At 48.2% G+C, this 15,687-nt stretch overlaps 2 pseudogenes; both read right to left on the bottom strand.

Annotated features, from left to right (window-relative positions):
- On the bottom strand, positions 2,942-6,283 carry LOC108636772 (annotated as a pseudogene).
- The window catches only part of LOC108636771, a 90,381-nt pseudogene continuing 84,858 nt past the window's right edge, over positions 10,165-15,687 (bottom strand).

Here is a 15,687-nt window from a genome sequence, read left to right as displayed (position 1 = left end):
ACACTAAACACCAGGGGCGAGATGCAAAGTTCCCTTGGCTCTTACCATCTTTGAAAGCAAGAATGTTTCAAGGAGGCAAAAGCTGTAAAAACAGATTCCAAAGTTATTACTGGAGACATACAGAAATAGTTCATTTATTTAAGACGGAGACAAGGCGGAAATATACACCCAGAGAGGAGTGCAGGAGTCCTGAATGAGCAGCACAAAGAAGCTAGGCGAGGGATTTAACACACACATACAGGGCTTCCCTTGTAGCTCAGTCAGTAAAGAATCTGCCTGTAGTGCAGGAAACCCAGGTTCGATCCCTGGGTTGAGGAGATCCCCTGGAGAAGGAAATGGCAACCCACTCCAGTATCCTTGCCTGGAAAATCTCATGGACAGAGGAGTCTGGTGGTCTGCAGTCCATGGGGTTGCAAACAGTCAGGCACGACTGAGCGACTAACACTTCCTCACTTACATGTCTCTATCTTCCCTGGTGGCTCAGTTGCTAAAGAATTTGCCTACAATGCAAGAGACCCGGATTCAATCCCTGGGTCATGAAGATCCCCTGGAGAAGAAAATGGCAACTCATTCCAGAACTCCCTTGCCTGGAGATTTCCATGAACAGAGGAGCTGGCATCTGACAGTCCACGGGATCCCAAAGAGTCGGACATGACTGTGTAACTAACCTTCTTTCACTTTCACTTCCATACATGCATCTATTCTTCCCCAGCTCCCCTCCCATCCCCACCCAGGCTGCCACATAACATTAAGCAGAGTTCTATGTGCTATACAGTAGGTCCTTGCTGGTTATCCATTTTAAATAAATCAGTGTGTACACGTTGATCCCAGACTCCCTAACTATTCCTTTCCCCTCATCCTTTCCCCCTGGCAACCATAAATTCATTTTTAAGTCTGTGAGTCTCTTTCTGTTTTGTAAGTAAGAGCACTTATATCATGACTTTTTTGATTCTGAGTATAAAGGATGTCAACAGGTGCTTCTGCCTCTCTGTCTGACTTATGTTGTTCAATATGACAATCTCCAGCTCCATGCATGTTGCTACATATGGTATTATTTCTTTCTTTCTGACAGCTGAGTAATATTGCCCTGTGTATATGTCCCACATCTTCTTTATCCATTTACCTGTGGGTGGACGTTTAGGTGGCTTCCAGGTCTGGCTACCGTGAGCAGTGCTGCCATGAACACAGGGTGCATGTGTCCTCTCAGACCCTGTTTCCTCCATATCACCAGGTGCACTGAATCCCATAAGATGGAGAAATGGTGAGACATCATGATCTCTCTCATGGGTCAGAAAACAAAACTCTCACATACTTCAAGTTTTCTGGAGACTGAGATGCTGATTTAAACAGCACCAGCATCATAAACAGGCTTCCACAGTGGCTCAGATGGTAAAGAATCCACCTGTCAACGCAGGAGACACGGGTTCAATCCCTGAGTTGGAGAGGTCCCCTGGAGAAGGAAACAGCAACCCACTTCAGTGTTCTTGCCTGGAGAATCCCATGGACAGAGGAACCTGGTGGGCTAAAGTCCATGGGGTCGCAAAGAGTTGGACAAGACTGAGTGACTAACACTTTCACTTTCAGCATAATAAATTATTAAGGGAAATAGTCATAAATAAAACTTTCTTCTATTGAAAATAGGCTGAGGTGATTTCTCCAGACACAGAAAGAATCCCTGAGTCCTGTAATAGCTGATGGTATTTTTCTTGCAATATCATTAGCAAGAACGAGGTCACGAGGCAGAGTTTAATTATCCACAAACTAGAATACGATGAAAAATGTCCTGTTTATGGAGATTTCTTCAAGTACTTGAATATTTCAGTGTCAAAATTCCATCACTTAGCACCAGGAGAAAGTGGTGAAATAAATTGTTTCTGTTTTTTTTTTTTTAGAAATGCTGAGTAGGATTTCGTCAAATGTGATAAAGCCCATGAAGTGATGCATCTACTGTGACATTGTAACTGGAAAACAGACTCAGGATTCATGGGGTCTGATCTCCTGGATCTAAAGTGAAGAGCAGGAGAAAGGCAGACAGAGCACCTGTCGCGCTTCCTGGGAGAACAGTCTCCTGCAGGAAAGAAAGAGGCCTTGGTCCAGGAGGATGAGGAACTCCTCTCACTTTCCTGGGGCGGCCCCTCCCCAGCCCCCCTCCAGCCCCGCCCTCACTGAGGGGCTCCTATGTCCTCCACCCCCAGCCCCACCCCAGGTCCAGCAGCTTCTTGTCACCTCTCCTTCCTTCCTGCATCACAGAGTCACCCCAGGCCCTGACACCCCCTGCTCAGGCTCAGGACTGGAGCCAGTGAGGAATCAATCTGCTCCCTTTACTCAGGTCCAGATCCTCCCTGAAGGGGGCCTAAAGGACCAGGGAGCAGGTGCCCGAAGGAGGGGCCTTGCATCCTGACAGCCTTGGGGGACTGCAGGCAAACCTCCTTCCTTCACTCCCCTCCAGCCTCTGAGCAGCACACACAGCTCCCAGGACCAGGGTCCATGCCTCCCATCTCTTCCTGCTCCCTCCCCGCTGTGCACCTCCACCCCAGCTCAGACCCACCCATCCGCAGGTACCTCTGCTCAAGGCAGGGCCGCTCAGTGATAGAGGCTCTGGGTCCCCAGGAGGTTGGTGAGGTGCAGACCACACTGAGTCAGACCTGCTGCTGCTCCAGGAGCACAGGCCTGGCCTCAGCCCTTCCCACAGTCTCTGCTGAGGGGCTCCTGCCTTGCCTGCTTGATCCACCCACTTCCTGTGAGGTCGGGCCTTTGGAGCTGGGTCGGCAATTATTGCTCTCGGGTGATATGGGGTCTTATTCACCTGCTCATTTCCAGGGTGAAGAGCTTCAGTGAGGGGCATGGGTTGGCTGGGATTCACCTTCCCCAGCCTCACACCAGGCCCTGTGCCCCTGCATTCCCTCTGAATTCTGCCCTCAGTACCTGCTCCTGAAAGGACTCAGCCCAGGAAGACAGTTATGACAAAACTGGTGAGGAGCACGGGGAGGATCCCTGTGATGTGCTTGATGGCTGTGGCTGAGGACTTCACTGTAGGGGGGCCCGTGGTCAGTGATGCTGCAAGGAGAATAAGGGTGAAGCCCTCGTCCAGACCCCAAACTCGGCAGATGCCGCCTCAGCCCCCCTGACCCAGGTACCCCTACTATGCAGCCTGTTTGCACCCATATGTGGAGGCCCTTGTGACAGGTCCTCAGGCGAGATGGGAGGGAGGGAGGAGCCCAGTCCCCATGGGATTCTGACAGCTAATGGGGAAGCAAGATTTCAACAGAGTCACTCAGTCCTGCTGTGCCATCAGAGATGGTGACATCAGGATGGAGTCCTCAGGAGCTGACAGCAGAGGTGCTATTGACAGATTTCCAGAAGGAGGACTGGGGACACTTAAAAGAAGCTTCCGAAAGAGGGAATAGTAAGAAGGAGACTGGAATCATAGAGATGCTCTCATGCTTAGGATCAGTGAGAATCCGTGTTCAACAGTACAAAGGCCTGTGCTGTGAGGAGAGATGCCAAGAGATGGAAGAGGAAGGAGGGTGACAGAACATCCCTGGGCCATTGTTCTTCCAGGACAGCTCACCTCTGACGGGTCATTTTCACAAACACAGAGGGGTGGGTCCATGTCACCATGAGAGTACGACCACTTTCTCCTCCCTTCTCACTTACCCAAGGTCTTCAGCATTTTCTCCCAGCACACCATGAAATCCTGAAGCCAGGTCCAACAGCCTCGCATGGAGACCGTCCTGAAGAAGTCCGTTACAGCCCTGTCTCCCATTTCTCTTTCATCCGCCTCCCTTTAGAATCAACCATTGTCCAGGATCCATTCTTCGAATCAAAGAGGAGGCACAGTTGTCCATTGAAGCCAAACTCCCAGGATGCACTGGTGTGTCCATTGCCTTCATGCCAGCATGTCATCCTGGCTTGCAGGGTCAGAGGGCCTATTCCCACCGAGGAAAAGACAGAACTCAGCCTCTGCACTTGACAGATACTTTGCCCCACCGGGGTCCACCTTCCCTGGGTCCAGCTAGTCTGGTCCTGGTCTCTCCTGCAACAGCTGCTCTTTCCACTGGACTACTAGGGAAGGACAGTATCCAATTTTTTTTTTTTTACCTGAAAACAGTGAATGCAGCTAAGCCCCCAGTCTACTCCTCCTGCATTTGGATTTTCTAACTCACCCTTGTCTGTGTGATTCTCCGGTGTAACGTCAGGCATTTGCCCCTGGAGCAAGTCTCCAGTGTCCTTGAATGTTTCCCAGGCACTCATACTTTTCACTTCCTCTCCCAGTGGACTCAGGTACTTGATCTTAGCTGTATCACAGTCATAGGAGAGGAAGATCTTTTGATCAACTTCTCCTTGAACCTCACACCATGGCTGATCATCTCTGTGCCGAGGATCACTGGTGAAATTATAGGAAAGACAATGAGCATCTGTGAAGGCAAAACACAGTGAGGGTGAGGTTGGGGAAAAAAGACCCTGAGGCCCCTTCCCCCAGTTATGTGAGAGCGGAGTAAAGTGCAGGGCTGGGCTGACAGAGCAATGGCACCCCACAACACACACCATACAGCCAGTGCCCCTCCTCTGCTTGTGAAGAAGGAGGAGTCCCCTGCCTGGCAAATTTCACACATCCTGGCTTTGTCCCCTTGTCCACCAGGTCTGTTCACAGCATCATAACCTTTGCAGAGATGTGCCAGGCTGCTCTGCAGGAAAAGCCTAGATGACAGAGGACTGTCAGAATCTAACCCCGGGTACTGTGAGAGATGGGGAGCCTGTGGGGATGGTCCTGAGGAAGCAGGATCACAGGGAGGGGGCAAAGAGCTGACGGGTGAGCACAGAACCCAAGTTGGAGAAGGGACAGTTCACAATTAGGGGTCACAGGATTTAGCAAGGCCGGGGAGATGGTGCTGATCTCCCATTAGGATGGGCCTTGGAAGCCTTGAGAAAGGCCTGGCCCACATGGCATGAAAGAGAAAATCCAGAACTTCCAAGGCAGGTGGTAAAGGAGGGGATCCAAGGCTCAGAGAAGTGAATCTGCCAGGGCAGACACGGTATGAAAGGGCAGGAAAGTGTCCAGGCCTCCAGGCGCCATGGGAAAGCCTGATGGACTCTATGGAGCCCAAGAAGAAAGCATGCATGAGAAGCATCTCCAGCAGCTCAAGGCTGACTTTTGTGGAAATCAAGGATAGTGGTAGGAGACTGTGTACCATGGGCTTCCGGCAGGAACAGGATGGAAAATGGGGAAAGATCAGATTCCAGGTGGAGTGTTGTATGTCAGGAGCAAAGTTGGTACAACAGTCAAAGTGATTAGTGAAAGTTGCTCAGTCATGTCTGACTCTTGTGACCCTCATGGACTATACAGTCCCTGGAATTCTCCAGGCCAGAATACTACAGTGGGTAGCCTTTCCCTTCTACAGAGGATCTTCCCAATTCAGGGATCGAACCCAGGTCTCCCGCATTTCAGGCGGATTCTTTACCAGCTGAGCCACAAGGGAAGCCCAAGAATACTGAAATGGGTAGCCTGTTCCTTCTCCAGTGGATTTTCCCAACCCAGGAATCAAATTGGGGTCTCCTGTGTTGCAGGTGTATTCTTTACCAACTGAGCTATCAGGGAAGCTGAAAGTGACCAGAGAGTCCCAATGCCAGCCAGGGCCTGGCTGCAGAGAGTGCAATGCTGGCTCAGAGCACAGGCTGATCTAGAGGCAGAGAGATGGCCAGTGAACCTGGATGCAAACTGCTTGATTGACAGACAGAAAACAAGGAGAGACAAACACAAGACTGGATGATCAGCAGGCTAAAAGCAGCCATTCCTCCCAAACATCCCTACCAAAATTCCCAGAACTGAGCTACTTCTCAGAAGGCATCACCAGGGAAAGAAGCCACATCCCAGTGAGGAGGGCCCTTTCATCACCACAGCAAGTGCAAAAGTCCTTCCATTCTCTCCTGATGAGCCACATGGTTATTTACTGGGGTAAGTAAGTCCAATACTTTGCCACCTGATGTGAAGAACCGACTCATTAGAAAAGACCCTGATGCTGGGAAGGATTGAAGGCCAGAGGAGAAGCGATGACAGAGGATGAGATGGCTGGATCGACATGATACACATGAGTTTGAGTAAGCTCTGGGAGTCGATGATAGACAGGGAAGCCTGGCAGGCTGCAGTCCATGGGGCCGCAAAGAGTCGGACACGACTGAGTGACTGAACTGAACTGGAACTGCAGAAGGAGAAACTATTCCCACATTCATATGGGACCCAGTGTGTTGATAACATCATGCACAGGAACGGCAGCATGATCATGGCCTCCGTGCTGTGAAGTGATGCTCCGAGGACCAGGCAATTAATAGACGCTTGTCCCAGGTCCTGCTAACAGTGGTTATCTCTGGGCCCACAGATCCATTCAGTGTCCATTGCACATGTCCTGGACTTCTGACATGAATGGACAGTCTGTGTTGTTAGTAAACTACCATGGGTGAGGGGACCATAGTCGTGAATTCCACGTTCACTCTTCTAACCCTGACTCCCCATCCCCTGATAGTACGTGTAAACAACATCATCTCCTGGAGGAAATAATGGAAACGAGTACCAACCTGCAGTCTCCCTAGGCCTGCAGAGCTGTGGTCCCTATCTCATCTCCACTGAATTACCACTGAGGTCCTGGGTCTCCTCTAATGGTACATATGACACATTTCAGGCTTCACAGACCCTAGGTCTCTGCTGCAACTGCTGTCCTGGCACAAAAGCAGTCACAATTGATGAATCTTGAGTGTGGCTGGACCTGCTTCTTGGGCAGATGACCCAACAGAACTGATGACATCATAGCTATCTGTGTTTGGAAAGGTGCTACATGCTGTATGCGGCATTTTACTTGGAGGCTCACAACACAGACTCCTAGTGTCCTGAAGAAAGGACACACCACTTGCAGTGAGAAAGCCCATACCATTCAGTGTGGCTCCTGGTATGGTCCTGGGGCCTGGCAGAGATGAGGCCTCTGGTCATGGAATGTCAGAGTTGCCCAGCATGATCTGGGTTCGTCAACCCCTAACCATTAGTTCAGATAGGCCAGCCGTCATAGGATAGAAGTGATTATGTGGCTTGGCATAACCAGGGCCACAGGGAACAAATAAGATGTACCAGCAAGGGACCTAGGCCTGACACCAGAGTTGATACAGGGCCACTATCCCCTGCTCACACCTGTGACTTCATGCAGTGTCCCCTACCGCTCCTTGAACCAAGGAAGCCAGTCTACAGCAGAGGGGGTGCATTAGCCCATAACAGCCAGATCCACACTCCTATCACAGTCCCACCACCAGAAGCTACAAGGCAGGACAGGGTATGTTTCTGATTCATAAACAAACAACTGAGGCAGCTCTTGGATGATTCTCTATGGGATGGGTCACTCATTACTGGGGTCATAAACCAGGACAGTGGACAAGTCTGGTTCTCAGTTGATGTACACATTATATTTGGCTTCTGGTGCTCCACAAACATGGAAGCTCCTTTTGCACCCAGATACAGATACCAAATTGCCTAAAGATGCTTTGAGATTTATTTTCTTCTGTAGAAAAAAGTCTGTCAACTCCTACCTTAATCAATATCCATTATAGGCTGCTGCTGTCCCAATTCCTAGGCACTATGAATGTGAGAGCAAAGGGTAGAAGCGGGGATGCCCAGCCTCACCCTCGAGCCCTGTGTCACACTCTGGGAAACTCTGTTCCCGTCCCTCCTAAGTTAGGTCCTGGGGGCCAGGTAGTGTGGTTTTTTGGGTGCGTTATCAGACAGAGGGATGAGATGCCAGTTGAGAGAGGGCATGTTTAGACTTTCTTCAAGAGACGGGAAGCTGTTGGAGGCCCTGGGCTTCTTGGGACCATGGAAAAATGGGTAATAAATTGTCTTGTAACCAAAAGGGCCCTAGAGCGCCTTAGTGGGAAAGACCCACCCCCATGGTCTCTGTCTGCCTCTTGATTGTAGAAAAGTTTTAGTCAGCCAGGCCTCCTGTGAGTCTTAAAATGGTGGTTTAAGAGTTAAGGATTAGAACATGTGAAGATGGAGAAAGAAATACTCCTTAGGCTGGGAAACTGGTAACAATTTAGACTGTGAGCAGCCACAGAGCAGTGTCATGAAATTCCCAGTTCCCTGAAAGATAACAAAGAGCTGACACAAGCCTCAAGTTGTTTCTATAGGAAGCAGACCCCCAGCACATCAAAACTGCTGGCTCAAGCACGCAGACCCCCTGACTGGTTGAAACCATAAGCTTGGTAGTGCTCAAACGTTCGCCTTGTGCCAACCAACCTGCACACAAGACAGCCACCTGGTGGGCTGATGCGCCCTGCAGCAGCCACCTCTGCCCCCTTTCTAACCTGGAAACTTGGAGGCGGTCTGAGGACTTTAGGTCACTATTTCCCCAGGGCTCCAGACAAACCAACTTTTCCTTTTCCACCACTTGTTAACTTCACCAGTGGTAGGATCTGGGTCATAATAATCTTCAATTAGTAACAGCCTGAGCTGTCTGGGAGGAGCTTTGACTCCAGGGAGGTGCTGATCAGTGGTTAGGCATGGAGTGCCTTTCACCGAGAAGCATATGTAATTTTTTTTTTAAAATAAATTGAATTCTTTAATTTTTTCAAGTGTTTTAAAAATCCATTTAATACTTAAGCCAGCCTTGAAGATAAGCACAAAATCTGTTTGCCTTTTTTTTTTTTTTTAACACAACACAACTCGGGCACCTATTCTGTGCATAGCACTGTTCTAGGTGCAGTAAAAGGCATTCTTAACCCTAAACCATGACTGCACCTTCTGGAATTGTGTTATCTCCTTTTCCAGAAAGTAAAAATAAAATCACCATTGTTTACTATTGACCTGCCCCAAATCCACTCCTGGCTCTGAAAACTGCTGCTGCTGCTGCTACTGCTGCTGCTGCTGCTGCTAAGTCACTTCAGTCGTGTCTGACTCTGTGCGACCCCATAGACGGCAGCCCACCAGGCTCCCCTGTCCCTGGGATTCTCCAGGCAAGAATACTGGAGTGGGTTGCCATGTCCTTCTCCAGTGCACGAAAGTGAAAAGTGAAAGTGAAGTCTTCCAGTCGTGTCTGACTCTTAGTGACCCCATGGACTGCAGCCAACCAGGCTCCTCCATCCATGGGATTTTCCAGGCAAGAGTACTGGAGTGGGGTATCATATGCTAGGATCTGCCAAATTTAAGATGTTTCAGTGAATTCCTCTCCTACTTTCCCCAAAGTAAGAAGGCAGAACTCCTCTTTATTTAAAAAAAAAATTAAAAAGGCAATTTTTCATGAAAGAGTAGTTTCTGTTTCTATTGTATTTTTCTCTTTTTCTTCCTTCTAGCTTTTAAGTTTTCTTCCTCCAACACTGCCTTTTCCTATACAAGGCAACAGCATTTTTTCATTTTTCTTTTCCTAAGACAAAGTATTTTATCTTATAGACAAATAATTCCCAAGACTAGTGATAAATATTAAAAAAAGAAGAAGAAAGAAACTTAAGGGTTTCCCTGGTGGCTCAGCAGGTGATGAATCCACCTGCAATGCAGGAGACCCCAGTTCAATTCCTGGGTCAGAAAGATCCTTTGGAAAATGGAGAGGCTACTCACTCCAGTTTTCTTGAGCTTCCCTGGTGCCTTAGATGGTAAAGAATCCACCTGCAATGTGGAAGACCTGGGTTCGATCCCTGGGTTGGAAAGATCCCCAGAGAAGGGAAAAGCTACCCATTCCAGTATTCAATCCTGGAGAATTCCACGGACTGTATAGTCCACAGGGTTGCAAATAGTCAGACACAACTGAGCAACTAAGCCCGGCACATTCAACGGTGAATCAACTACATTACTTTGATGAAGTAAAAACTAAAAAGCACTTGGTAGTAAGCTAGCCCAAGCATTTGCGTTGAAACAATTTTAAAAATTATTTATTTTATAACACTATTTAAAAATTTCTTGGTCAAAAGATTTATACAAACATTTTCAGTTCAACCTATTGAAAGTGATATCTAGAAAATATTCCACATCACTAAGTCTGTCTTAGAAAGGTCAGATGCTATGGCTTTCCTAAGGCACAGTGTTCTGAAAGACAATGTGCTTTTGCGATGCTGGGTGATGTTTGTGACTGCCTGGCTCCAAGTGGGCCTTGACAGGCACCTTCCCCCTGATGTTGGGGGACTGTGAGAGGACAGTCAGACATAGGCCTCCAGGGCTGCATGGAACCCTGTGAGACACTGGGCCACCTGCTGAAACTGGGCTTCTCCTCTGAATCTAAGGCCCAGCACAAGCCATCACAGCAAATGGTTCATCAGGACAGTTGATAGGCTGGGGCACTTGATAACCTTCTTTCATATCTCTAAAGAGTCGACATCCGTGTAAGGTATTTGACCCAGAGCTATGAACTCCTACACTATCCCTCTGAAGGCCCACACATCACTAGCACTGGAGAACTAAAAAAAATTATTTTTTTAGTATCTTTTTTTGTTTGTTTGTTTTTGGTTGTATTGGGTCTTAGTTGTGGCACTTGGGATCTTTTTGCAGCATGAAGACTCTTAGTTGCAATATGCTGACTTCTTAGTTGTAGCATGCAGGATCCAATTCCCCAACCAAGGATCGAACTGGGCCCCTTCATTTGGAGTATGAAGTCTTAGCGACTGGATCACCAGGGAAGTCCGGAGACCTCATTCTTAACCAGACGTTCATGAGCCATCCATCGATCCCACTTTTTCATTGTCCCCCACACAGTGAGAGTCCATGGGTACAAGATTCTGGAGAGGGGCTCTCTGCACTCTTAACTTGAGGCTGTCATCAATGGCAGAGCTCCTAGCAGCCAGGTCTTTGTGGAGGACTTCTCTTCTGACCAGGTAATCCATTCCACAGGCAATCTGACCTTGTGGACCAGGTCCTGTTGAGAAATTGCCTGCGGATTATTGGCCTCTACTAATTTGAGCTGCAGGCTCCCCTGGTGGCTCAGACAGTAAAGAATCTGCCTGCAATTCAGGAGACCAGAGTTTGATCCCTGGGTCGGAAAGATCACCTGGAGAAGGGAATGGCCACCCACTCCATTATTCTTGCCTGAAGAATTCCTCGGACAGAAGAGCTTGGTGGCCTACAGTCCATGGGGTGGCAAGAGTTGGACAGGACTGACTGGCTAATACACACAGACACACAATCTGCAATGCTGTGAAAACTATTTACGATTCTCCCAATTCATGTAAGGCAATATCACCAGGGGTTTTCTCTTTCCTCTATATACATAAGGGAAATAGGAGGACGATTTCTGAAGATCTCATAGCTTGCAACATTCAGTGAGAATCATTGTCACCTGAATTTCAGAAGCTTAATCTCTGTTTGTACAAACGATTCTATGCTAGTTTAAAACTCAATCCAGTTGTTGGGTTGTGGCCAAATACCTGTGCCTAGTACTTCTGGGTTACCTTGGTGGATTTCTGTTCTCTAGGGCTCTGATTGGATACCCCCTAGAAAATTTATTTTAGATGAGTGTTCAGTCCTGTTCTATCTATTCATGATATTACTAGATGAGATCCTCTCACATGGCCTATTAATAATACCTGCTCTGATGCTGTCCATAGATTTAAGTTTTCTCTTAGGGTCATTCAAACTCAAGCAGAGTGACAAGCCTAGTCTCAATAAAAAAAAAAAATTAACCTATCATCTATTAAAAGGAAAACTCTCACAATTATAGGGTGGATCTACATGGTTAACACCAGGCCATGGTCATTTAAGTTTAAAGGCTCCTCTGTGTTAGGAATGGTTAAATCATACTAAAAAAAAAATGATAAACCTGGTAATTACAAATGATTGCTGTTCTTTATTTGGATCTTTTTCATCTAAATAAATCCCATGGAAAATATGCCCTAAACTACCTTCTTGGAGTACATCCTCTCCGTGGATAGAGTTATCCTCTCCTTGGATATTTTGATATCCTTCACCTTAGCTCTGGCCTCCAAAAGAGTGGCACTTCTCAAAACACTCCTCTACCCAGCCACAAGGTAGGATAACGGGATGGAAGTACCACTGTTGGGTGTGTCTCCTCTCAGATACTGAGTCATCTGGGACATGGCTGAGACCACCTTTGAGAACTACTGGACACTGATGCTGTCTTCCAGTTCAATTCTTGTCATACTATGAAGGTGCAAAACAGTTAATATTATTACTACAAGAAATATAATTGCATGGCAAACCCCTGCTCTGATATAAAACACATGGGTAGAAGTAGTTGGAGCTGCATGAACAGGATCATAAATAGTTCTGCTAGTGGCTTTGTCTAAGACCGAAGTTTTTTGTAGCATATTTTCCTTCCCTTCAAATTTTTGAAGAAGGGAAGTTTCTGAAGAATTTCTGTCAAGTTGAGCTGCATTTAGTCTCATAACCTCATCATCTACTTTGCAGAAAAGGAAAGCTAGAGCCAATATAGTGCGTGGAAGTCCCCCCACCCCATGCCCCTCGCACGCCCCACCCCCACCAAGCAGAAATGCTGACCCGGGGCAGGTCCACGAAATTGTCTACTTGGAAACCTGCTTTTATTCAACTTGGACTCTGCAGGCCAAGTGAAAGGCAGGGCATCTGTTTCACTGGGTTAAAAGACAGACATAGTGCCCAACAAGGCCACTTCTCTCATAAAAAATTCCTGCATCTAGACCACTGAGCCAAGGCACCAATTAAATCCAACTCAGTTACAAATTCAATTTCATGTAAAGACAGAACCAGAAATCTCCTTGTTTTACTGCTTCGGTTTTAAAAATGCTGTTTTTTCCCCCTCACTCTGGAGGACCACAGATGGATCAGATGGTTCCCGAGAACCCAGCCGAAAGAGTTACATTTTGGAAGGGAGAAATGGAAGCTCCCTTTTTTCTTTGTTTTGTTTTAAAAGCCTTCCAAAATATTGTGAACAGTGACTGAAGCCATGAAATTAAAAGATGCTTGCTCCTTTGAAGAAAAGCTATGATAAACCTGCTGCTGTTACTGCTGCTAAGTCACTTCAGTCGTGTCTGACTCTGTGTGACCCCCTACATGGCAGCCCACCAAGCTCCCCCGTCCCTGGGATTCTCCAGGCAAACCTAGACAGCATCTTAAAAAACAGAGACATCACTTTCCCAACAAAGGTCCCTATAGTCAAAGCTATGGTTTTTTCAGTAGTCATGTATGGATGTGAGAGTTGGATCATAAGAAGGCTGAGAACTGACGGATTGATGTTTTTGAGCTGTGGTGTTGGGGAAGACTCTTGAGAGTCCCTTGGACAGCAAGGACATCAAACCAGTCAATCCTAAAGGAAATCGGGCAGAATATTCATTGGAAGCACTGATGCTGAAGTTGAACCTCCAGTATATTGGCCACCGGATGCGAAGAGATGACTCATTGGAAAAGACCTGGGAAAGATGCTGGGGAAGATTGAAGGCAGGAGGAGAAGGGGATGACAGGGGACAAGATGGTTGGATGGCATCACTGACTCAATGGACATGAGTGTGAGCAAGCTCCAGGAGATGGTGAAGGACAAGGAAGCCTGGTTTGCTGCAGTCCATGGGGTCGCAAAGAGTCAGACATGGCTGAGTGACTGAACAACAAGTAACCCATGCCCACAGTTGTAGCAGAGCTTTGAAGGAGCAATTGGAGAGAGAAAAGTACATAAAACAAAGATGCTTTTAAATGCATTGACTGAGAGAACCTCCCAATGACAGAAAATTAACAAACAAGAAACAAAGAGAGGGTCTTACTGGGAAGTGGCCTCTGGGGCACTTTGTCCAGCCCAGCCCAAGTCTCCTCTCAACTGGCCCTTCTGCAAGGGGGCCAGTGGGAACCTCAAGCCTGAGGTGGGAACACAAAAGAAACAAGTGGTGGTGAAAAAGGTGACCTAGCAGGGAGTCTCTTGGATGGAAAAGGACAGGAGTGTAGGTATGAGGACCAAGGGGGAGCAAAAGGGAGGAGGCACAGAAAAGGCTGAAAAACAGAAAGGGCGCCATTGCCTTTTCAGTCCCTGCACCTGTGGGTGTCTATTTATTCAGGCACCAACCTGCAGGCTTCCAGAAAGGGCCAGTGAGGGAGGGAGCACCCTGTCTTCTGCCCACTGGGGTGATCAAGCCCAGAAACCAGCCCCCTGTACATCGGCTGTGGGCCTGCAGCCCAGAAGTGGGATTCTCACCCACACGTAAACCAGCACATAGAAATCTGCCAGTTCACTGAGTTCCCAACGGGTCTTCTCTTGGCGGCAGGAAAATAGAAGTGAGAATATCGGTATAATCAGACGTCCAGCCACTACCTAATAAGAGGTTTGAACTTCTGTCATTCCAACAAATCTCCTATGAGGCAGAACCTGCTGCACCAAGACCTGCAGGGTATGAGGTGTGTCTCTCCCACCTTGTCACCCTTCAAAGTGAGCCATTGACAATCAGAGGGAACTTTGTCTCCTAAGTTGAGATGAGTGATGTTGTCCTTGCTGAGGTCCACTCTCTCAGAAGGATAAGACAGAGAGAGGAGAAGTGGAGAGATAATAGATGAAGGAAAGGGACAAAGGGTAAGGGGGAGCGCGATGCCTGAGTGAGGGCCCTGAGGCCCCCAGGGGCCAGGAAGGCAGACCAACCAAACCTGGTGACTCTGAGCCGAGGTTCAGGTGGCCACTTGTCACCACAGGGATGTTGCACCCTGAGTTCACAGAGATGCCCAGATGCTCTGGCAGAAAAGGGACAGTAGCCCTTCATGGTTGCCACAGATTATGTTAACAACCAGGCTTCTTGGCATCCTTAATCAATCAGTTCATTCAGTTCAGTTCATTCAGTCGCTTAGTCATGTCCGACTCTTTACGACCCATGGACCACAGCATGCCAGGCTTCCCTGTCCATCACCAACTCCCAGTGTTTACTCAAACTCATGCCTATTGAGTCAATGATGCCACAGGGGCAGGGGCTCTGGGTTCATCAGACTTGGGTATGCTTGGTGCTGCAGACATGGGTATGGCATAAGTCCTCCTGGTGGAGGTCGCCATTAACCCCCCCAAACAGCTGCCAGACATACACAGGACTGGGCAAATAGACTCTTGGAGGACAGGAACAGAACCTTAATTGATAGAAGTGGATAAGAGGCCAGATAAGAAATCCAGGCGAGGCTTCCCTGGGACACGTGCTGCAGTTTAAGGGCACCAGCACCCACAAGGGGTCTCCTTGCTCATTCCCTTGGCGGGGGGCCAGGGGGGGGCAGGCTGGCCCCTTATATGGGGTGAGGGTAGGGCGAGGCCAAGGGTTAGGACCTGAAGGATGGCTTAGGTGGCCTGCCCACTGTCGTGGCAGTGCCCTGTGCAGGGATCATACCCCATACCCTGCTTTTCCAGTTGGGTTTTTTATCTTTTCACTCATAATTAACCTCAACTTGGCATGCATGCAGTTATTTTCAGTCCCTTATAATTTCTTTGTATTTTGTTACTGGAGGAGATCATTGTCCAGGTGCAAGCACTAGAGCAAAGGTCCACAGATCCCAGGTTTCAAGTCCTGGCAGATCTCACTGGTGCTGTTGGACATGTTTCTCATCCGCGCTTTCCTCTCGGGCTCCGGGGAGTCCATCAGGCTCTCCCATGGAGCTGGCGGACTGCACACGTTTCTGCCCTTTCATACCGTGTCCGCCCCGGCAGATTCACTTCTCTGAGCCTTGGATCCCCTCCTCTCCCACCTGCCTCAGAAGTTCTGGACTTGCTGTTTCATGCCAGG

This window comes from Capra hircus, chromosome 9 (genome assembly GCF_001704415.2).
Source record: "Capra hircus breed San Clemente chromosome 9, ASM170441v1, whole genome shotgun sequence".
In the NCBI taxonomy this organism is placed as follows: domain Eukaryota; kingdom Metazoa; phylum Chordata; class Mammalia; order Artiodactyla; family Bovidae; genus Capra; species Capra hircus.
Note: the sequence above shows the minus strand (reverse complement) of the source record. Positions and strands in the feature narration are given on the sequence as shown.